The sequence below is a fragment of the Pongo abelii genome, chromosome 6, assembly GCF_028885655.2.
Source record: "Pongo abelii isolate AG06213 chromosome 6, NHGRI_mPonAbe1-v2.0_pri, whole genome shotgun sequence".
NCBI lineage: Eukaryota > Metazoa > Chordata > Mammalia > Primates > Hominidae > Pongo > Pongo abelii.
Window position 1 is genome coordinate 100,740,426 of NC_071991.2, and position 23,512 is coordinate 100,763,937.

The 23,512-nt window shown below is 39.6% G+C and overlaps 1 long non-coding RNA gene across 1 annotated transcript in view; it reads right to left on the reverse strand.

Annotated features, from left to right (window-relative positions):
- LOC129060443 (uncharacterized) overlaps positions 1 to 19,918 on the reverse strand; it is a 77,250-nt gene extending 57,332 nt beyond the window's left edge. The window contains exons 1-2 of the long non-coding RNA XR_008527174.1: positions 19,769 to 19,918; positions 961 to 1,045 (exon numbers count right to left, since the gene is read on the reverse strand). This is a non-coding gene — a long non-coding RNA (uncharacterized LOC129060443). The remainder of the gene's footprint in view (positions 1 to 960; positions 1,046 to 19,768) is intronic.
- Positions 19,919 to 23,512: the final 3,594 nt, after the last annotated feature.

Genomic DNA, 23,512 nt, shown 5'->3' on the forward strand with positions numbered 1-23,512 from the left:
GCTGTTTACCCATTCACACATGCTTATTGATTTAATGTTTTGTAAATTTAGCTTTCTTCAGTCTCAGCTGATGTGTGGGTGCATATACCAACCAGACTGATATTTATGCCATAAGTGAGAAATGACTTGATAATTTATGAGTGGTGAAACCCAAAGTCAGTTTTTCCCTCAGGAAAGGAAAAAAGGAAAAAAACACATGCAGCACATCCTAGACAACTCTTTTCTTTGATTCTTTCAAGAAAGTGCACACTTATTGATGGGGTAATTGGAAGAGGGAATTATGCATTTTGGTCAGCCAGCCCACATTTTCCTCTATGAATTATCTCTGAGAGAAATGTACCTGACTAACAGATTTCTTTTTCTTGCCTTTTCTCTGCATCTGTGCAGAGGTTGGGCCTACACTAATGAGGACGTCCTGGGAGTTTAGTGCCTACATATAGAATGTCTGAGGGTTAATACTAAGTGACTGGCCCATGAAGATGCCATGCTGAGGGCAGAGCTAGTAAAATACGTCTAGGTAATGATTGATATATGAATACCTCCCCTCATTCTATGCCTCTGTGCTTTACAAAAGAGTTCTCTGATATTGTTTTGTGTCCCTTTAAACAAGAGAAGTAGATTTGATCACAAAGGGCCCATGCTCTAATGGAGAGAAGGACATGTAAGTTTGGGGAAGAGAGGGTAGGGGAGAGTTGTTTTAATGCCCTCTGGGAAAAATATCCAAATAAACACACACACATGCATGCATGCGCATGCATGCAAATACTCATTCTCACATACATGTGCTCAGAGATGAGAATGGGGAATCCTAAAGTTAAAAAAAAGTCAGCTGGTCAGACTCTTCTTCTCCTCCTTATCCTCCTCACTCTCCTCGCATTTGGAGATGTCTATGGAAGCCCAAGGGCATGTAAGCCAGGAAACTGATCAAAAGTACAAATGTTTGTGTCAAAAATTTCTTACCCCCACAGCAACATGAATCCTTCAGAGACCATGGGCTTTGATATAAGACATAAACTGTTCTGACTTAGTTTTGCCACTGGTCATCCTAGGGGAGAGAAAGAAACAGAAGTCAGGAAGTTGACTCAAATGCTAAAGCTGAAAAAAGAAGGAAATCTTGCAGGGTGCCACACAGCATTCATTGGTCCATAGCAATTCTGATAAACAGCCAGGAACCTGTCATTAATTTCTTAATAAATGCCCAATGCTGTTCCTTGGGAATGACGCTCTGCTTTTCAAGGTTCTTTGTTCAAATTAGCAGTGCTTCTACCAGAATAAGTCTCTTAAATATTCTGTGGATTCTCAGTGAATCATATAAAGGTTCAATCCTTCTAAAAAAAGGATTTTTTTTGAGACACAGTCTCATTCTGTCACCAAGGCTTGAGTGCAGTTGTGCAATCCTGGTTCACTGTAATTTGAACTCCTAGACTCAAACAATCCTCCCACCTCAGCCTCCCAAGTAGCTAGGACTGCAGGCTTGCTCCACTATGACTAGCTAATTTTAAAAAATTGTTTTGTAGAGACAGAGTCTCACTATGTTGCTCAGGCTGGTCTTGAACTCTTGACATCAAGCAATCCTACTGCATTGGCCTCCTAAAGTGCTGGGATTACAGGCATGAGCCACTGGGCCTGGCAAGAAAATAACTTTTAAGAAAGCTACAACTTCAAATCTTTTAAGATAAACTGTCTTCAACATTGGAGTCCTTATGAAGCTGCAGTGTCATAATCCCTTAAAATTCTAAGAAGCCCCATTGCTTAACAGAAAGGTTGTGAGGCACACCTTTAAGATCCTTAGAAGGACTTTCGTCTATTGAAAAGAGTCTATGGGGTCTCATCTTAAATCATTCTGAGGTCTTAACAAAATATTTTACAGGCCCATTCTGGATTTAACCTTTGTCTGAAAGCCATTTCTTAATTTAAGAATATTTTGCCAACTTTAAGACATTGAAATAAGACATAGTTTTATTTTCATATCTCACTTCTTTATAATTCCTCTAATTTTTGCTTGAAAATTAAATAGTTACTTTGTTAGCTATTTCTGTGTAACCAATTACCATACATTTAACAGCCTAAAGCAATACAAATGTATTATTTCATAGTTTCTATGGATCAGGAGTCCAGTATGCTTTAGCTGGATCTTCTGTTCATGGTCTCACAAGGCTGAAAGAAAGGTGTCAGCCAGCTGCAGCCTCATCTGGAGGCTCAACTGGGGAAAGATCTGCTTCCAAGCTCCCTCATTCAGGTTGATGACAGAAATGATTTCTTTGGACTGTATAACTAAGATTCCTATTTCTTGCTGCTTTCAGCTTTTACAGGACACTATCAGGTTCCTGTCATGCAATCACCTTCATAGACCCTCTACCCCTTCAAATCTTTTCACAAAATGGGACCAGGACCTTTTAAGGGCTCACCTGATTGGGTAAAGAGCCCCCCTAGGATAATCTCCTTTTGATTAAATCAAAGTTAATGATAAGGGGATTTAATTACATTTTATATTTTAATTACATGCAAAATTCTTTTTTTCCATATAACCTACTTATGAGTGCAATACCAGGGGTTGAGATGGTGGACGCCATCTTAGAATTCTGCCTACAACAAGATTTTGGTTCATCTCTTCTTCCATTTTACTACAGGCAGCTAAAAAATCCCAGGTAGCATCATCAATGTTCTACATGAAAACTCCCTTAGCTAGATCATTAGTTTATTATATCTTTCTATTTTTTACATTCTGCTACTTTATAAGGGTTCCCTTTTCTGCAGCTTCCAATAACATTTTCCTTAAGGCTCTTATACCTTCCCTGGGACCTCTTAGGCTTCCACTAACATTATTTGCAAGGCTCTTTAGGTTCCCACTACATTCTTCCAGCTTCCACCAATCATTTGGTCCCAAAGCCAATAACACATTTTAGTTTTGTTGTTGTTGTTGTTGTTGGTGGTGGTGGTGGTGGTGGTGGTGTGTGTATGTGTGTGTGTGAGACAAGTTCTCACACTGCCACCCAGAGGCTAGAGCACAGTGGCGTGACCTGAGCTCACTGCAGCCTTGACTTCCTGGGCTCAAGTGATCCTCCCACCTCAGCCTCCCAAGTAGCTGGGACCACAGGTGTATAGCACCACACTTGGATAATTTTGTATTTTTTGTAGAGCTGTGGTTTTACCATGTTGTCCAGGCTAGTCTCAATAACCTGAGCTCAAGAGATCTGCCAGCCTCAGCCTCCCAAAGTGCCAGGGTTATAGGCAAGAGCCACCACGTCCGGCCTTAGATTTTTCTTATGGCAGCAGTACCAAAAGCAGGCACAAGCACTAAAATCTGCATCAATTATACACAGCTGTGTAACAAGCCACTCTAAAATTTAGTGGTGTAAAACAACAACAATCATTTTTTTAGTTCACAAAACTGTCAAAATTCAGGCATAGCTCTGTGTCTATTGAACCAATTACTCTGATAAGAGATGAAATTGCCCTGTAAGGTTAAAAATCTCAAGACTAGGAGTTCTGCTTTTTGGTCACGGAAAATTAGTTGTTTGGACCAAACTCCCCACTGAGAACTAGAAAAGCTGGAAGACACAAACATACTCACACCAAGGCAGTTAGGATGTGTGGGGAAAATATCTTAGGGAGAAGATGAAAGCCCAAAGGTGAGTCTATCATTTGTCACCCCTATCCTTTGAAGAGAGATGGCATTCTTACGAGCAGTAGATGAGAAGCAGAGCAGAATTTTTAGCAAAGATCAGGGGGCAACAACTAAAGTTCAAGGCTTAGCAAAGAGGAGGAATCTAGGTCTAAAGGAAAGTTGGAACTCCAGAGGGATATACACTGGGAGTATACTGGAAATATACGAGCCTCCCCAGATACTGAAATCCAATTTCAAATCATTTTAATTCTTAATTGCAAGGTAATCTGGAGGCCTTAACTCAAGGCTGACTTCCAGAAGTAAAAGAAAATTCTCTCTGAAGGAAGATAAGATTATCCAGAGCTTTGATTTTCTCTCCATTTTTCATATCCAGTGCATGGTATCCCATCAAAAACATTTGGGTATTTGAGAAAATATAACTTAACTACAAACCAAAGTGACAAAATATATGATAGATGTTTATTACTTTATTTGATAGGTAGCAGATATGAACTTTAAAATAATATGTTCAAAGAACAGAATAGAGAATTTCAGCAGAGAAATAGAAATTTTGAAAGAATGACACAGATATGCTAGCTGGTAAATCCTAATATTAATAATAACTGATATTAAGTAGTCATTGATTAACACATTTGACCTAATTGTCATACGCAGAACAGTGCACTTAACAGCTGCACCACCATTTATCAAAACTGAACATATGCTATCCATAAGCTACTCTAACAAATTTCATAAGATTAAAATTAGAGAGTATATTCTCTGACTACAGTAGAACTGAGCTAAATATCAATAACAGCAATTATTAAAAAATAGAAAATTCACATTTGGAAATTAAGCAACACACTTCTAAATAACCCATGTGACCCTGAAGAAATGATGATGGAAATTAGACTATGCTTGAACTGAATAATAATGAAAATAGTACATAATACATCTTGTGTGATGAAACTAAAGCAGTGCTTAGAGAAAAATAGACCTTAACATATATATTAGAAAAGTAAAGGGGCTTGAAATCAATGATCTAAGTATCTACCTCAAAAAGTTGCAAAAATAAAATCAAATTAAATCCAAAGTATTAGAAACAGAGAAATAATAACTGTAAGAGTGGGAATTATGTTTTTCAAAAGAAACATAAAAGAGAATTTACAAAGGCAAAGTTGATTCTTTGAAAAGACTACTAAATTTGGCCAGGCACAGTGGCTTATACCAGTAATCCCAGCACTTTGGGAGGCTGAAGCAGGAGGATCACTTCAGCCCAGGAGTTTGAGACCAGCCTGTGCAAAATGGTGAGACCTCATCTCTACAAAAAGTAAATCAGCCAGCAAGGCGGTACATGCCTGTAGTCCCAGCTACTCAGGAGGCTGAGATGGGAGGATTGCTTGAGCCTGCAAGGTCAAGGCTGCAGTGAACTGTGATGGCACCACTGCACTCCAGCCTGGGTGACAAAAGAAGACTCTGTGTCAGAAGCAAAACAAAATGACACTGGTAAACCTGATAAAACTCTGGGATGAATGACGACTCAAAAAAAGAGAAAAGGCCCAAATAACCAATAATAGAAATGAAAAAGGGATATTTCTGATATCCCTTTCTGAACAGGTTCTTCTGATAAGTAAAAGGATATTGTGAGGATATTAGAATTATGATGAGATTAAAATTTTTAAGAAATATGAAAAAATTCCCAGAACACACTGATTGCAACTGACACCAAAAGGTAGCAATTGACCAACTGATTCTAAAGTTTATATGGAAATAGAAAGGACTAATAAGGCCTGAGGTAATCTTGAAGAAAAAGAGTAGTAGACTTAGAGGAGCCACACTACTGAATATCAATACATGTTATAAAGCTATTATAATCAAGATGATGGTATTGGCACAGGGAAAGACTACTAGAGAAATGGAAAAGAATAGGATCCAGCAAAAGACCTACACACATGTAGACATTTGATTCATGTGAAGGGTGGCATAGCAGAGAAGAAGGGAGAAGATGGTCTTGCAATAAATGGTGCTCAGTCAATTGGATATCCATATGAAAAGGAAAACTGAGGAGTTGCTTCCAAGATGGCTGAATAGGAACAGCTCCGGTCTGCAGCTCTCAGCGAGACTGACGCAGAAGATGAGTGATTTCTGCATTTCCAACTGAGGTACCTGGTTCATCTCATTGGGACTGGTTGGACAGTGGGTGCAGCCCATGGACGGGGAGCTGAAGCAGGGCGGGGCATCGCCTCATCTGGGAAGCGCAAGGGGTCAGGGGATTTCCCTTTCCTAGCCAAGGGAAGCCATGACAGACTATACCTGGAGAAATGGTACACTTCTGACCAAATACTGAGCTTTTCCCACAGTCTTACCAACTGGCAGACCAGGAGATACCCTCCCATGCCTGGCTCGGCAGGTCCCACACACATGGAGCCTTGCTCACTGCTGGCACAGCAGTCTGAGATGCATTGCTGCAGCTTGATGTGGGGAGGGGCGTCTGCCATTGCTGAGGCTTGAGTAGTTCACAGTGTAAACAAAGCAGTCTGGAAGTGCAAACTGGGCAGAGCCCACCGCAGCTCAGCAAAGACTACTGCCTCTCTAGATTCCACCTCTGGGGGCAGGACATAGCAGAATAAAAGGCAGTAGACAGCTTCTGCAGACTTAAATGTCCCTGTCTGACAGCTCTGAAGACAGCAGTGGTTCCCTCAGCATGGCATTCGAGCTCTGAGAATGAACTATCTCCGAAGTGGGTCTCTGACCCCCGTGTAGCCTGACTGGGAGACACCTCAAACAGGCAGGTGCCTCTTTGGGATGAGGTTTCCAGATGAAGGATCAGGCAGCAATATTTGCTGTTCTGCAGACTGTGCTGGTGATACCCAGGCAAATAGGGTCTGGAGTGGACCTCTAGCAAAGTCCAACAGACGTGCAGCTGAGGGTCCTGACTGTTAGAAGGACAACTAACAAACAGAAAGGAATACCATCAATATCAACAAAAAGGACATCCACACCAAAACCCCATCTGTAGTTCACCAACATCAAAGACCAAAGGTAGATAAAACCACAAACATGGGGAGAAGCCAGAGCAGAAAAGCCGAAAATTCCAAAAAACAGAGCATCTCTTCTCCTCCAAAGGATCGCAGCTCCTCGCCAGCAAGGGAATAAAACTGGACTGGACAAGAATGAGTTTGACGAGTTGACAGAAGTAGGCTTCAGAAGGTCGGTAATAACAAACTTCACCGAGCTAAAGAAGAATGTTCTAACTCATTGCAAGGAAGCTAAAAACGTTGAAAAAAGGTTAGATGAATGGTTAACTAGAATAAACGGTGTAGAGAAGACCTTAAATGACCTGATGGAGCTGAAAACCACGGCATGAGAACTTTGTGATGCATGCACAAGCTTCAATAGTTAATTCGATCAAATGGAAGAAAAGATATCAATGACTGAAGATCAAATTAATGAAATAAAGTGAGAAGACAAGATTAGACAAAAAAGAGTGAAAAGAAATGAACAAAGCTTCCAAGAAATATGGGACTATGTGAAAAGACCAAATATACATTTGATTGCTGTACTGGAAAGTGACAGGGAGAATGGAACGAAGTTAGAAAACACTCTTCACGATATCATCCAGGAGAACTTCCTTAACCTAGCAAGGCAGGCCAACATTCAAATTCAGGAAATACAGAGAACACCAGAAAGATACTCCTTGGGAAGAGCAACCTCAAGACACATAATTGTCACATTCACCAAGGTTGAAATGAAGGAAAAAATGTTAAGGGCAGCCAGAGAGAAAGGTCGAATTACCCACAAAGGGAAATCCATCAGACTAACAGCGGATCTCTCGGCAGAAATCCTACAAGCCAGAAGAGAGTGGGGGCCAATATTCAACATTCTTAAAGAAAATAATTTTCAACCCAGAATCTCATATCCTGTCAAACTAAGCTTCATAAGTGAAGGAGAAACAAAATCCTTTACAGACAAGCAAATGGCTGAGAAATTTTGTCACCATCAGGCCTGCCTTACAAGAGCTCCTGAAGGAAGCACTAAACAAAGAAAAGAATAACCGGTACCAGGCACTGCAAAAACATGCCAAATGATAAAGACCATTGATGCTATGAAGAAGCTGCATCAATTAATGGGCAAAATAACCGCTGAACATCATAATGACAGGATCAAATTCACACATGACAATATTAACCTTAAATGTAAATGGGCTAAATGTCCCAATTAAAAGACACAAACTGGCAAATTGGATGAAGAGTCAAGACCCATCAGTGTGCTGCATTCAGGAGACCCATCTCATGTGCAGAGATGCACATAGGCTCAAAATAAAGGCATGGAGGAAGATCTACCAAGCAAATGGAAAGCAAAAAAAAAAAAAAGCAGAGGTTGCAATCCTAGTCTCTGATAAAACAGACTTTAAACCAACAAAGAAACAAAGAAGGCTACTACATAATGGTAAAGGGATCAATTCAATAAGAAGAGCTAACTATCCTAAATATATATGCACCCAATACAGGAGCACCCAGATTCATAAAGCAAGTCCTTAGAGACCTACAAAGAGACTTATACTCCCACACAATAATAATGGGAGACTTTAACTCCCCACTGTCAATATTAGACAGATCAATGAGACAGAAGGTTAACAAGGATATCCAGGACTTGAACTCAGCTCTGGACCAAGCAGACCTAATAGACATCTACAGAACTTTCCACCCCAAATCAACAGAATATACATTCTTCTCAGCACCACATCACACTTATTCTAAAATTGACCACAGAATTGGAAGTAAAGCACTCCTCAGCAAATGTAAAAGAACAGAAATCACAACTATTGTGAATAGTGCCGCAATAAACATACATGTGCATGTGTCTTTATGGTAGCATGATTTATCATCCTTTGGGTATATACCCAGTAATGGGATGGCTGCGTCAAATGGTATTTCTAGTTCTAGATCTGGTCTATCATTGATGGACATTTGGGTTGGTTCCAAGTCTTTGCTGTTGTGAACAGTGAAGGGGATTAGTGTCCTTATAAAGAGGCTTGAGGGAGTCCTGTTGTCCATTCCCCACATGAGGATGTAGCAAGAAGATATCATCTGTGAGCAATGGACCTTCACCAGATACTGAATTTGTTGGTGCCTAGATCTTGGACTTCCCAGTCTCTAGAACTATGAGAAATAAATTTGTATTGATTATAAATTATCCATTCTAAGGTATTTTGGTATAGCAGCAAGAATGGACCAAGACAGAGACCCTTAAGCTCTGTTTGGATTCCCCCTTCCTGAGCTGAGACCTGTAAACAGCCACCAGGCAGTAAGCTGGAGCAACTGAAAGGCTCACCTCATTTTTTTTGCCTTCATTCATGTATCTCAGTCTTGCTTGGCCTGTTAGCCGATGTCTGAAAACTATAGTTTGTTATATTTCCCCCAGTTTTCTAGTTCTTTATGGCAAGATGGCAGTATTAAAAGTGCAAATATTGGCTGGATGCAGTGGCTCATGCTTGAAGCACTTTAGGAGGCCAAGGCAGGAGGATCATTTGAGCTCAGGAGTTTATGACCAGTCTAGTCAACATGGTGAAACTGTCTCCACCAAAAATACAAAAATCAGCCAGGTGTGGTGGCATGTGCCTATAGTCCCAGCAACTCAGGAGGCAGAAGTGGGAGGATCACTTAAGCCTGGGAGGCGGAGGTTGCAGTGAGCCCAGATCAGGCCACTGCACTCCAGTGTGGGCAGCAGAGTGAGATCCTGTCTCCAAAAAAAAGTACAAATATTTTATGTGAATCCCATTTGCATTCCTGAAAATCTGGATTCACCAAGTCCTAGATGGGGCCCAGCCATCAGAATTTTGAAAAAACATATAAAGGTGATTCTGCAATGCACTTTCCCAGTTGCCTGTAACTAAAAAGAGGCCATCACTACTAATTGACAGCCTCTGATCCCCGATTTGCAATACTGATGGTCACATTTATACGCACAAATGCACACACACATGCATTTTCATTTAGCATATATTATCATTTCAATTATTACTTATTTTTACATGTTATTTTTAACCACATTGGGCATTGCAAACTATGAATATACATTTTAAAGTAAACATATATTCAACATTTTAAAGTACAAAGTCAAGCTGACTTGGTGAGCATGCTTAATTTTTAAAAAATGTTTGATATCTCTATATAAATGACATCTCCAAGGATTTTAAAGATACACTGATCTTTTAAGAAAACTGCTGAGCCTACTCACATCTGGATTCTGTAATCTGTAGCAAAGTTTTTAGATTATGCAAACACACATACCATAATTTGCATACATATATAGGTTTTTGAATATTACAATAGCATAGCTAATGTTTATTGAGCACTTATGTGCCAGGCACTGAACTAAATTCTTTTTTTTTTTTTTTAATTCGTGAGCATGGCCAGCTTTATATTCTTTTTTTTTAATTTTTTTAATTTTATTTTTATTTTATTATACTTTAAGTTATAGGGTACATATGCACAACGTGCAGGTTTGTTACATATGTATACATGTGCCATGCTGGTGTGCCGCATCAATTAACTCATCATTTACATTAGGTATATCTCCTAATGCTGTCCCTCCCTCCTTCCCCCACCCAATGACCGGCACTGGTGTGTAATGTTCCCCTTCCTGTGTCCAAGTGTTCTCATTGTTCAATTCCCACCTATGAGTGAGAACATGCGGTCTTTGGTTTTTTGTCCTTGCGATAGTTTGCTGAGAATGATGGTTTCCAGCTTCATCCATGTCCCTACAAAGGACATGAACTCATCATTTTTGATGGCTGCATAGTATTCCATGGTGTATATGTGCCACATTTTCTTAATCCAGTCTATCATTGTTGGACATTTGGGTTGGTTCCAAGTCTTTGCTACTGTGAATAGTGCCTCAATAAACATCCGTGTGCATGTGTCTTTATAGCAGCATGATTTATAATCCTTTGGGTATATACGCAGTAATGGGATGGCTGGGTCAAATGGTATTTCTAGTTCTACATCCCCGAGGAATCGCCACACTGTCTTCCACAATGGTTGAACTAGGTTACAGTCCCAGCAACTGTGTAAAAGTGTTCCTATTTCTCCACGTCCTCTCCAGCACCTGTTGTTTCCTGACTTTTTAATGATTGCCATTCTAACTGGTGTGAGATGGTATCTCATTGTGGTTTTGATTTGCATTTCTCTGATGGCCAGTGATGATGAGCATTTTCTCATGTGTCTGTTGGCTGCATAAATGTCTTCTTTTGAGAAGTGTCTGTTCATATCCTTCACCCACTTGTTGATGGCGTTGTTTGTTTTTTTCTTGTAAGTTGGTTTGAGTTCTTTGTAGATTCTGAATATTAGCCCTTTGTCAGATGAGTAGATTGCAAAAATTTTCTCCCATTCTGTAGGTTGCCTGTTCACTCTGATGGTAGTTTCTTTTGCTGTGCAGAAGCTCTTTAGTTTCATTAGATCCCATTTGGCAATTTTGGCTTTTGTTGCCATTGCTTTTGGTGTTTTAGACATGAAGTCCTTGCCCATGCCTATGTCCTGAATGGTATTGCCTAGGTTTTCTTCTAGAGATCTTATGGTTTTAGGTCTAATATTTAAGTCTTTAATCCATCTTGAATTAATTTTTGTATAAGGTGTAAGGAAGGGATCCAGTTTCAGCTTTCTACATATGGCTAGCCAGTTAACTAAATTCTTTATATTGATTATATCTTTTGAAACTAAACCACCATAAAAGGTAGGTCATTATTTCCTTTTATAGAGATTGGTATCTTGCCAGCTTCTACTCATGTCTCCTCATCCTTACAACAACTCTATGAGATAGGTATCATTATTATTGCCAACTTCCAGATAAGGGAGAGAGTCACAGAATGGTTAAGGCAATGAATCATTAGGCATATACAATAATATATACAATAATTATTGGGTAATGAAAAAGTGTCAGAGCCACAAGTCAGCTCAGGTCTTTATGACTCCAAAATCTATGTTCACAATAACTGTGCTAAAAATAAAACACATGTAGAATCAGGAAATACTTATTTCTAAATATTTTGAAATAAGAAAGTAAAACAATGAAAGAATTTTGGCCATTTTTTCCTCAAATTAATATTTTTAAATAAGCCTTTTTTATGGAAAGTAGAGTGAAAACTTGGCAAATGGGAATTTTTCTAATGATAACCTTTTTTCTCTCAGGTAAGCAATGACCTTTCAAGTCAATATTTACTATGATTGATTGAAATCTAAACATACAGTAAGTTCAACTGAAAAAGAAAGTTTTGGTATATCAAAGAACTTTGATGCAGATAAAGAAGAAAATTATTAATCCTGGGAGAGTCAGAACTTTGATCCCATGTTTACCCTCAAGTGAATGGTAGCGGACACATAACCAAAGAAAAGTCATTAAAATGAATCAGTGACTTCAGGAATCCCTTGGATCAATACATAGCTCTCCCCATGTTTGTAAAAGTTCATTTATCTCTGTGCAAACTGGATGAGTTCTGTTCAGACATCTCACAATACCACATATTCTCTGTGCATTAAAGTCACAAAGGTGGAACTCAAGATAGTTCAGCCATCAGGTAACATATTGTCCCATCTCCAAAATAAATGTCTTTTATTAACTTTCACTAAAAACACTAAGGCAATCTGTGCACATGTGCTTCAAAGACTACCATAAAAAGAAAGAGCAGGAGATGTTTTTCTATTGCTTCTGGGTTTTGTTTTTTGTTTTAAAGATATACTACTTTCTTCTCCTTTGCCCTTCTATACCCAGAAGCATTTGCCTATTTCATAAACACAAAGTTAAAGAAACTTGCATTAATGGACTCTACATGAATATAAATAATGTCCAGGTTTCCATAGCAAACAGTGCTGTTCATCTTCTCTACCCCTTACAGCAACTGCAAAGTGAAAGTTAGACACCAGCCTGGAGGTCTAATGAGCACCTGTTTCTTTTACTCAGGTTATAACTCAAGCTGCTGTAAAAACTGCATTTGTAAAAAATATGAGAAATGATAAACAAGCTCCTCTTCCCAGAGGCATAGTATAGTAGCTTATCCATAGCTATTGCTTCATAAACAAATTCAAACCAATTGTCATCCCTTGGTGTCCCAGAGGAAAGCAGTACCTGCTTGGAAACAGGAGAACAGGCTCTGGCCCCTGGCTTTAGATCAACTTCCTGGCTTTAGAACCCAACACAAGGACCTACTGGCTGTATAATCTTGGGCAAGTCACTTAACCATTCTGTGCCTCCCTTCCTTATATGGAAGCTGGGAATAATAATAATAATAATAATACCTATCTTGTAGTATAGGTAAAGATGAGTAGGAATTTAAAAAATAGTATTCAGGACTGGGTGCAGTGGCTCACATCTGTAATCCCAGCACTTTGGGAGGCCAAGATGGGAGGATCACCTGAGGTCAGGAGTTCAAGACCAGCCTGTTCAATATGGTGAAACCTCGTCTCTACTAAAAAAATACAAAAATTAGCTGGGCATGGTGGCGCATGCCTATAATCCCAGCTACATGAGAGGCTGAGGCAGGAGAATTGCCTGGGAGGTAGAGGTTGCAGTGAGCCAAGATCGTGCCATTGCACTCCAGCCTAGGCAACAAGAGTGAAACTCCGTCTCAAAAACAAACAAAAAACATAGTATTCAGCTATTATTTGGCTGCTCCCATAGTTGTTGCACAGATGAATTCTCCCAAATACATATCCATTTTATTTGCAATAGGATAGATGACATCTGGTAGAGTTAAGAAATCTCCAGATTAATCATATTTGCAATATATCCTGGCTAATTCCATCCAACCTCAAGATCCTTTACAAAAACCTCCTTCATGTAGACTCTTCCATGACTAACCTTGACCAAAAAAAATCATGTATATTTCTCCAAATTCTCAAAAATACCATAACTGCTGCCTGGCCCATCCTTGTGATTTAACACATATTGTCTTGTATTCTCAATTATACTTCTTTTTATTTATGAATTGTCTTCCTAACAAGACTTTGAGCTACCCCAAAGTAGCTCAAAGTTTAATGAGCTACTTTCTTTATTCTTTGTTTAATTTCCTCCTCTCTATGTTTAATTTCCTCCTTTCTTCCTCCCTTATGATAGCAATAGTAATAATATTAATAATACTCTCTCATATCTTTAGCTAAGGCAATTCCCCATAAGGGCTGACAGCTGAAGGCTCTCTGCTGGCAGCACTCCCAACAGATAAATCCTTCACTCCTAAAGGGGGACCTGGTTGGTGCATCGAAATTTCCATCATAATATTAAATTAGTAGTAGATATAATAAGCATAAGATACTTTCTCACCTTAGGCAGAGATTTTCTATATGTCCCTTTGTGATAGTGTCTGTGCAGACTTTTCTAGGGGAATAGATTGGATGACCTCTGTAGGTTAACCTTGTTTATTATCAGCCCATAAATCAATGGCAGGTGGGAGGTTTCCCTGGGCAAGCAATTATGTTTCTAGTAAATACTAACGTCAGTGTGAACCAAACGATAGGTATCTATTTGAGTAACATGTTCAATTACAGGTTCAAGGAATCCCATTTATGGTTCTCTTCCCCAAACCAAACCTAAGAGACACTGATGAAAAGCTCAGAGCTGGCACTGAAAATGTTAAAAATTAAGAAACTGTGAGAAACTCTTTGAGAAATAGAAGGTAGTTGGGTCTAGGGTAGGGTAGATAATAAGAAGCTCTCTAAAGCCCTGAATGAGGATAGGCTGGCAGATAATTTTTTAGTTGTGTTATTTTGTCTCCCCAGCATTGTCCTGGGAAGATCACTGCCTTCTCTGCTATAATCACAGGATCAGAAGGATAATATCCTAAGAGTGTCAAAAGCTGCAGAGCTAAGTAACAAATAACAAAAGTGTAGGTGGACTAGCAGGTACCTGAGAATCTTGCTCCTCCTAAAACTATCCTATAGTTTGAGCAACGATAGTATCGTTGAATAAAAGCTATTCCTGGGAAGAGAAACTAAACTCTGAAGGTGGAGAAAATGCATACAGCGGTAGCTTAATCTTGTGTTTTAACACAAAGGCCTCTCCACCATAAGGCAGTCCCCCCGAATCACTTGGTATAACACTCCCTGTCTCCTAACTAACCTGGTGAAGAAGTAGCCAGGGTCTAAGAAGTTTTGCTTTTCTCTCCAGGTAGACATTACTAACTGAATATACTAGTCATGGTCCCAGGGAGATGACGGGACCATTTTAATAATAAGACTATTTACAGTTACGCAGTCAGCATATCACAGTATCTAAGTGCTAGTTACAGGCCTGAAAGGGGACAGAGAAGTAGGTACTATCAGAATCAAAAAAAAAGGAAGCCATTTGGAGAGGTCTGTCTTGATAGAATTCTGATCTTTAATCATTGACACAGCTGACAGCATAAGGAGTGAAGTGAGAGAATAAATACCCTTGACTTCACATTCTTCTCTCCCAATATTCTCCTCCTGGAGCTCCCCAGTGGCTGAATCCAATGGGAAGGCAGAGAGCAAGGGGGTTTATTGATGTTGTTTGTACAGGTCAGCCTCCAGGAGCACTGAGCAGGGTAGGAAGAATGGAGAGGGGATCTGGAGGGGTAAACAGAAGATCTCCAGAACACCAAGTTAGCAGATAATCCCAAGGGACAAATAATGAGATATCTTGTGAGCACAAACACTATAAAATAAAAGCAAATAATGAAAAACTTGCACCAAAAATAAGCAAAATGAAAGAAACAGACAAAAACTTAAATAAATCAGAAAATTCAGGGATAAGGAGGTATATCAGAAACACAAGGTAGAAAAAAAGCAATGATGAAAAATAGCCAATAGGACATTTGCCATGGAAATTAACACAAATGGATTTAACAGCGGGATAGATACAGTCAAAGAACAAATTAATGAACTAGAAGATTAGGCCAAGGAACTCTTCCAGAAGGTGCTGGGAAAGTATGAAAAGATGAAGAGAATGAAATATTGGAGAAAAGTTAGTATCTATCTGGTGGAAGCCCCAGATGCAGATTAAAACCAAAGAAACAAAATACATTTTAAGATATAATAATCAAGAGTCTCCCAGAATTGAATAAACATCACAAACTTCAGAAAGTCAGGATTTATAGTGCTGAAAAGGGCAGAGAAAAAAAAACCCACCCTAAATGCGTTAAAGTGAAATTGTAAAACATTAAAGAAAAAGAAAATCAGATTTCTTAACTGCAAAACTGAATAGAAGACAAGTATATAATCTTTTTAAAGCACCAAAGGAAAACAACTTTCAACCTTGAATTTTATAATCAGCTAATCTATTACTTAAATGTAATAATGAGATAAAAATATTATCAGGTATATATGTCTCAGAAAGTTTACTACACCAACACTCTCTTTCACAAAACACTTTGAGTATGTATTCTAGCAAGAAGAGAAATTAGTACAGAAGGAGGCAACAAAATATGGAAAGAAAGGATAAACATATAGTAAGATTTATTTTTGTTTAGATTGTCTTGGCCAAGACAAACAAAAAAACTATATCCATAATCATCCAGAAGTAAAATGTTAGCTGATACTCATATGGTGGGGATGTGCATGGGAAGGTATCAAAGAGAAGGGAATGACAATATGCTAAACTTCCTGACTTCCTTGGGAGGAACCATAGTTTCTGACTATCTATGACATTGATAGATAAAAGATAAGCATAAAAGAGAATTTAATAAATTAGCATTAACTATCTTGAGAATAGTAATCATCTTTTAATTTTTAATTATGGCTACATTTTAGTTGACATATTTATAGAGTATATGTGATACTTTGCTACACACACACAATGTATAATAATCGTATTACTCCATTTTTATGCTGCTGATAAGGACGTACTTGATACTGAGAAGAAAAAGAGGTTTAATTGGATTTACCGTTCCACATGGCTGGGGAGGCCTCAGAATCATGGCAGGAGGTGAAAGGCACTTCTTACATGGCAGCAGCAAGAGAAAATGAGGAGTAAGCAAAAGCGGGAGCCCCTGATAAACCCATCAGATCTCATGAGACTTATTCACTATCACAAGAATAGCACAGGAAAGACCGGCCCCCATGATACAATTACCTCTCCTAGGGTCCCTCCCACAACACGGGGGAATTCTGGGAGATACAAGTCAAGTTGAGATTTGAATGGGGACACAGCCAAACCATATCAATAATAAAATCAGAGCAATTTGGACATCCATCACCTCAATAATTTATTTATTTGTGTTAAGAACATTCCAATTCCACTTTTTAAAGCTAATTTGAAATATACAATGTTATTGTTAACTATAGTTACCTATTGTGCTTCTTCACGCTAGATCTTGTTCCTTCTATCTAACTGTATTTTTGTACCCACTTACCATCCCCTCTTTAACCTCCCTATTACCTTTTCCAGTCTCTAGTAGCCATCATTCAAGAATAGTAATAGATTTTTAATGTTCAAACACAAGAAGACAATTGTAATCTATCCAATAGAAGACAGGAAACAACAACAAAAAAAGAACTTTTGTAAATCGGAAATCTACGTAAATGGGGCAAACTAATTGCAAATTTTTAGATTGGATTTAGGGGTAAAATCCAGTAATAAATTGTTTACAACAGACCCTTTTATTTATTTATTTATGAGATGTAGTCTTACTCTGTCACCCAGGCTGGAGTACAGTGGATTGATCTTGGCTCACTGCAACCTCCACCTCCCAGGTTCAAGTGATTCTCCTGCCTCAGTCTCCTGAGTAGCTGGAACTACAGGCATGTGCCACCATGCCTGGCTAATTTTTATATTTTTAGTAGAGACAGGGTTTCACCATGTTGGCCAGGCTGGTCTCGAACTCCTGGCCACAGGTGATCCACTCGTCTCAGCCTCCAAAACTGCTGGGATTATAGATGTGAGCCACCATGCTCTGCCAACAAATCAGTTTAAATTGACCTCAGATTCAGTTTCCACTGACACACACACAAAAAGAAGAAAAATAAATTGACTTCAGATATGGTTAAATGAGAAAAAAAAGAGATAATTTTAATAAATGGGGAAAATCATTTGATAAACTTCACCTATATTTTCTGATGCAGGAGCAACACAAATAAAACAGAATAGAGATTCTAGCAATCAATCCACAAATATATAAGAACTCTATACACAATAGTGATAACATTATAAGTAGTAAAAAAGCAAGAATCATTTAGTAGATGGAGTTGGAATATATACAGAAAAATAGGTGATGGATTGAGAATAATTTAGTAGAGGTTATTTCACTACATAGAGAACAAGAAGGATGCTCTCTATGTTGAACTATATTAATTAGAATTGGGTTTATATACATTTAACAAAAAAAGTGGCAATGGTTTAAACAAGGGAGAAGTTTATTTCTCTCTCCTGTAAGAGAAGTCCAGAGGTGGGATTAAGGACCGGAATTGTAACTCTATAGTGTCATCAAATCCTTCCCATCTTTCTGCTCAGCCACACTCAGCATATAGCACCCATCCTCAAGGTCCTTCCATGGCCCAAGATGGCTGCTGATACTCCAGACATTATTTCAGCAGTCTAGGTTGGTAGTAAAAAGAATCAAGCAGAGAGAAGGAGGAACTTATATTCTCCATTTTAAAGAATCTTCCCAGGAATAACCATAGTACATATTTCAGAGAGTTGCTGTGAGGTATGAACACAATAAAGTTCTTGGTCCACTTTCTGGCCATAGAAATGTTAGCTATTATTGTTGTTGAGAATGCAGGCACAAACAGTAATTACAATTCAGCCTAGTAAATGTCTGGTAGGTGATATAGGCACAGAAAAGGACCCTGTGTGTTAGGGAAGGCTCTATACAGGAGGTCATAGTGAGAGGTGACAGCATGCTGGCAGTCCTCACAGCCCTCGCTCGCTGTGGGTGCCTCCTCTGCCTGGGCTCCCACTTTGGCGGCACTTGAGGAGCTCTTCAGCCCGCCGCTGCACTGTGGGAGCCCCTTTCTGGGTTGGCCAAGGCGGGAGCCAGCTCCCTCAGCTTGCAGGGAGGTGTGCAGGGAGAGGCGTGGGCGGGAACCGGGGCTGCGCCTGGTGCTTGCCGGTCAGCGTGAGTTCCGGGTGGGCATGGGCTCCGCGATCCGGCACTCGGAGCCGCCAGCTGGCCCCACCGCCGCCCAGGCAGTGAGGGGCTTAGCACCTGGGCCAGCAGCTGCTGTGCTCAATTTCTCGCCAGGCCTTAGCTGCCTTCCTGCGGGGCAGGGCGTGGGACCTGCAGCCTGCCCCGCCTGAGCCTCCCCTCCACCCCTCCCCCCCCACCCCCCGTGGGCTCCTGTGTGGCCCCAGCCTCCCTGACGAGCACCACCCCCTGCCCCACACGCCCAGTCCCATCGACCACCCAAGGGCTGAGGAGCACAGGCACAGGGCGGGACTGGCAGGCAGCTCCACCTGCAGCCCCGGTGGGAGATCCACTGGGTGAAGCCAGCTGGGCTCCTGAGTCTGATGGGGACTTGGAGAACCTTTATGTCTAGCTAAGAGATTGTAAATACACCAATCAGCACTCTGTATCTAGCTCAAGGTTTGTAAACACACCAATCAGCACCCTGTGTCTAGCTCAGGGTTTGTGAATGCACCAATCAACACTGTATCTAGCTACTCTGGTGGGGACTTGGAGAACCTTTGTGTGGACACTCTGAATCTAGCTAATCTGGTGGGGAAGTGGAGAACCTTTGTGTCTAGCTCAGGGATTGTAAACATCAGCGCCCTGTCAAAACAGACCACTCAGCTCTACCAATCAGCAGGATGTGGGTGGGGCCAGATAAGAGAATAAAAGCAGGCTGCCCGAGCCAGCAGTGGCAACCCACTCAGGTCCCCTTCCACAGTGTGGAAGGTTTGTTTTTTCGCTCCTTGCAATAAATCTTGCTGCTGCTCACTTTTTGGGTCCACACTGCCTTTATGAACTGTAACAGTCACCGCGAAGGTCTGCAGCTTCACTACTGAAACCAGCCAGACCACAAACCCACCAGAAGGAACCAACAACTGCAGATGCGTCGCCTTGAGAGCTGTAACACTCACCGCGAAGGTCCACAGCTTCACTCCTGAGGCAGCAAGACCACGAACCCACCAGAAGGAAGAAACTCCTAACACATCTGAACATCAGAAGGAACAAACTCTGGACACGCTGCCTTTAAGAACTGTAACACTCACCACGAGGGTCCGCGGCTTCATTCTTGAAGTCATTGAGACCAAGAACCCACCAATTCCAGACACAATAGTTAGGCTGTGGCTTGAAGTATGAGTAAGAGTTCACCTACAAAGAGATAAATTAACCGCCAGTTAGAAGAAACAGCACATTCACTGGTGTGGTCATTAGAAAAGTGTGGAGTATTCAGGGGATGTTGAGAAGTTCAATGTGGCTAGGTTAATGGGCATGTGTCCAAGTTCAGAAGGCACACTGGGGCCTTCTCTGCCATATCCTTGAGCGATGGGAATAGAAAAACAGCAGAAAAGAACTTCAGCTTGTGAGTGACACAGTTATACTTGTATTGTATTGCATTTTCTTTTCCCTTATCCTCCAGATTCACATGAATAAAACTGTGATTATGCTTCTTTCAAAAAAAAAAAAAAAAGGAATCTTCCCAAGGGTTTTATGCATACTTTTGTTTATATCAAATAGATGACAATTAAGTAAAATGGCCTCACCTAGCTGTAAGAGAGTCCAGGAAATGAGTCTTTATTATGGGCAACAATATGTTCATCTAAAAACTGAGGTTCTATGCCAAAAAAAAAATAAAAGAAAAGAATAAATATGTAGAGGTAACTAGACAGTATTAACTACAAAAAAAAGCTCCAAATTGGTTAAAGACCTAAATATGAGAGGTACAATCATAGAGCCAATTAAATAAATAATATAAAGCTAAGAAAATAAAATGTAGAAGACACTTGTAAAATGTATAAAAACATCTTTGTAATACTAGGGGTTGAATTTCAGAAATGAAACATAAGAAACCAAAACCATAAGAGGAAAATGAGTAGATTATATTACAACAGAAGTAAAGATTTCTGTTTAACGAAGGACAGTATAAATCAAGTTTCCCACAGAGGAGGTGACAGCCTGGAAAAGGTTCTTTGCAAGACCTTAAACCAACAAGGGATTAATGTCTAGAAGATACAAAGAACTAAAATTATCAAGAAAAAATAGCTGTATTTTATAACAAGGTCTCTAAAGAGGTGAGTGAGTTAAAATGAGGCTGCTAGGGTGGGATCCTAATAAAAAAAGATGCTCTTATGTCAGAGATGAGGTTTTCCCCAGCAAGAGTCTAGGAGTACAGATTTATTCACATGGTAGGACACTGGTGAATGCCAGTAAGCTAAGGACCAGCCACTGAGGCAGGTAATAGATGTGCAGGGAACCAGTTACATGGAGATTGTATTCTAAGGTGAGGACCCCAGTTCACAAGAGACTGGGGTTCCAAGCAATGGCAGAGCTGAATCAAAGCAACTCTGCCTTGATACTAAGCTCACAAACATCTTCCACTCCTTCCTTTTGTTCCCTACCCTCTCATATACACCACATATTCCCCTAGCCTTCCTCAACTCTATCCCCAAGTACGTAAGACCAAAATTGTTCTTAAAAATCTACAAAGGGAGTTTCCTGAATGAGTATAAGGCCTAACAATTACCAGAACTCAGAGGTGACTCATGGAGGCAAAATCAAAAATCCTTAACCTCATTATGAACTGGCTTCCAAACCGAAATGAACCAGAATGAACTTATTAGGCATAGTAAGTTTGAAGTCAGAAACTTTGCTCTAACCTGAAAAAGGTAGATTGTCAGAGTTCGAAGGAACCTTACATATTACCTGCTTTATAAACCATTTTGTCATCCATTTATTCAACAACTATTTCCTGAGCATCTACAATGTTTCTGGCATGGTGTGGCACTCTGGGAATTCACTGATGAGTCAAAACAGATTGGTTTCTGCCCTCACCAAGCATGTCTAGTGGTGGAGATGAACAAAGCTCCTCCTTGCCTCTTTAGCTTTCACAAATGCTATTTCTTCACAAATGCCTGGAAGAATCTTTAAGTGAAAACTTCCTTCCCAAACTTTAGGTTGTGGTGTGGGCCAGGTCTGGTGGCTCATTCCTGTAATACCAACACTTTGGGAGGCCGAGGTGGGCAGATCACTTGAGGCCAGCAGTTTGAGACCAGCCTGGCCAACATCGTGGAACTCCATCTCTACTAAAAGTACAAAAATTAACTGGGTGTGGTGGCCAGCTACTTGGGAGGCTGAGGCACGAGAATCACTTGAACCCAGGAGGCAGTGGCTGCTGTGGGCCGAGATCGTGCCACTGCACTCCAGCCTGGGCAACAGAGTGAGACTCTGCCTCAAAGAAAGAAACAAACAAAAACAACTTTACATTGTAGTCTGAATGTTAACCTCCCCAGAGAGGCTTGTCCCAACAACTTTGTCCAAAGTAGGTGCTCCTGTGCACTGGCATCGCTCTCTATCACGGCACCCTTTTCATATCGTTCATAGCACTTATCACTATTTGTTACTATATGTTTATTGACTTGCTTTGTTCAATGCCAAAAGTTTTCAGACGGGAAACTGAGGTCCGAAGAAGTAAGCAGACATTCAGCAAGTCATCAAAATCTGAATGAAAACTCAAATTGTCTAAGTACATGAAAACTTTAAGAAGCTGCACAACTTCTCTGAATCTCAGTTTACCTATCTTTAAAATGTGGCCACTAATTATCCTGCCAAGGGAATCAGGCAAGAAAAAAAACAAAATAAAATGTGTCCAGATTGGAAACAAAGAAATAAAACTATCTCTGTTTTACATCATATAGGTGGCATGATCTTGTGTACAGAAAATACTAAGAAATCCACACATGGAAAATAAAAACAAAACCATTACAGCTAATAAACAAGCTTAGCAAGGTTGCAGCATACAAAATCAATATACAAAAATCAGTAGTATTTATATACATAAATGAATAATCAGAAAGAAATTAAGAAAATAATTTCATTTACATTACATCAGAGAGATTCCAAATACCTAGGAATAAATGTAACCAAGGAGGGGCAGGAATTATACATCATAAGCTACAAAATATTGTTGACATAAATTAAAAGAAAACCTAGATAAAAGAAAAGACAGTCCATGTTCATGGATTGGAACACTTAATATTGTTAAGATGGCAATTCTACAGATTCAATTAATCTCCAGATTCAATACCATTGTTATCAAAATCTCGGTTGGCTCCCCAAACAATTTTGAAACACACTTTCCATTTCAAATCTTTTATAAAACTACTGTCATCATTGGTATATGTATATTTATAGACACAGATCAGTGAATAGGATAGGGAGTCCAGAAATAAGCCCATGCATTTATGGTCAACTGATTTTGGGCAAGGATGTCAAGAAAATTAAATGTGGGGTAAGAACAGTTTTTCAACAAATTGTGTTGAGACAACTGGATATTAACATATGAAAGAATCAAGTTAGACCCCTATCTTCTACCATATACAAAAATTAACACAAAATTAATTATAGACCCTAAATGTAAATGCTAAAACTATAAAACTCTTAGAAGAAAACATAATGATAAATCTTGGTGACCCTGAATCAGGCAATAATTTCTTACATATGTCACCAAAACAACAAACCACAAAAGAAAAAATAGATAGATTGAACATTATTAAAGACTTGTCTTTCAAAGGACAGCATCAATAAAATAAAAATGCAGCTCAGATAATAAAATATTTGCAAATCATGTCTAATGGGTTTGATATTCAGAATATATTTTAAAAACTCTTATAGCTCAACAGTAAAAAGACAAATAACCTAATTTTAAAACAAGACAAAGATTTAGATAGATCTTTCTCCGAAGAAGATATATAAATGGCCAATAAAGACATGAAAAGATTCTCAGCATCATTAGT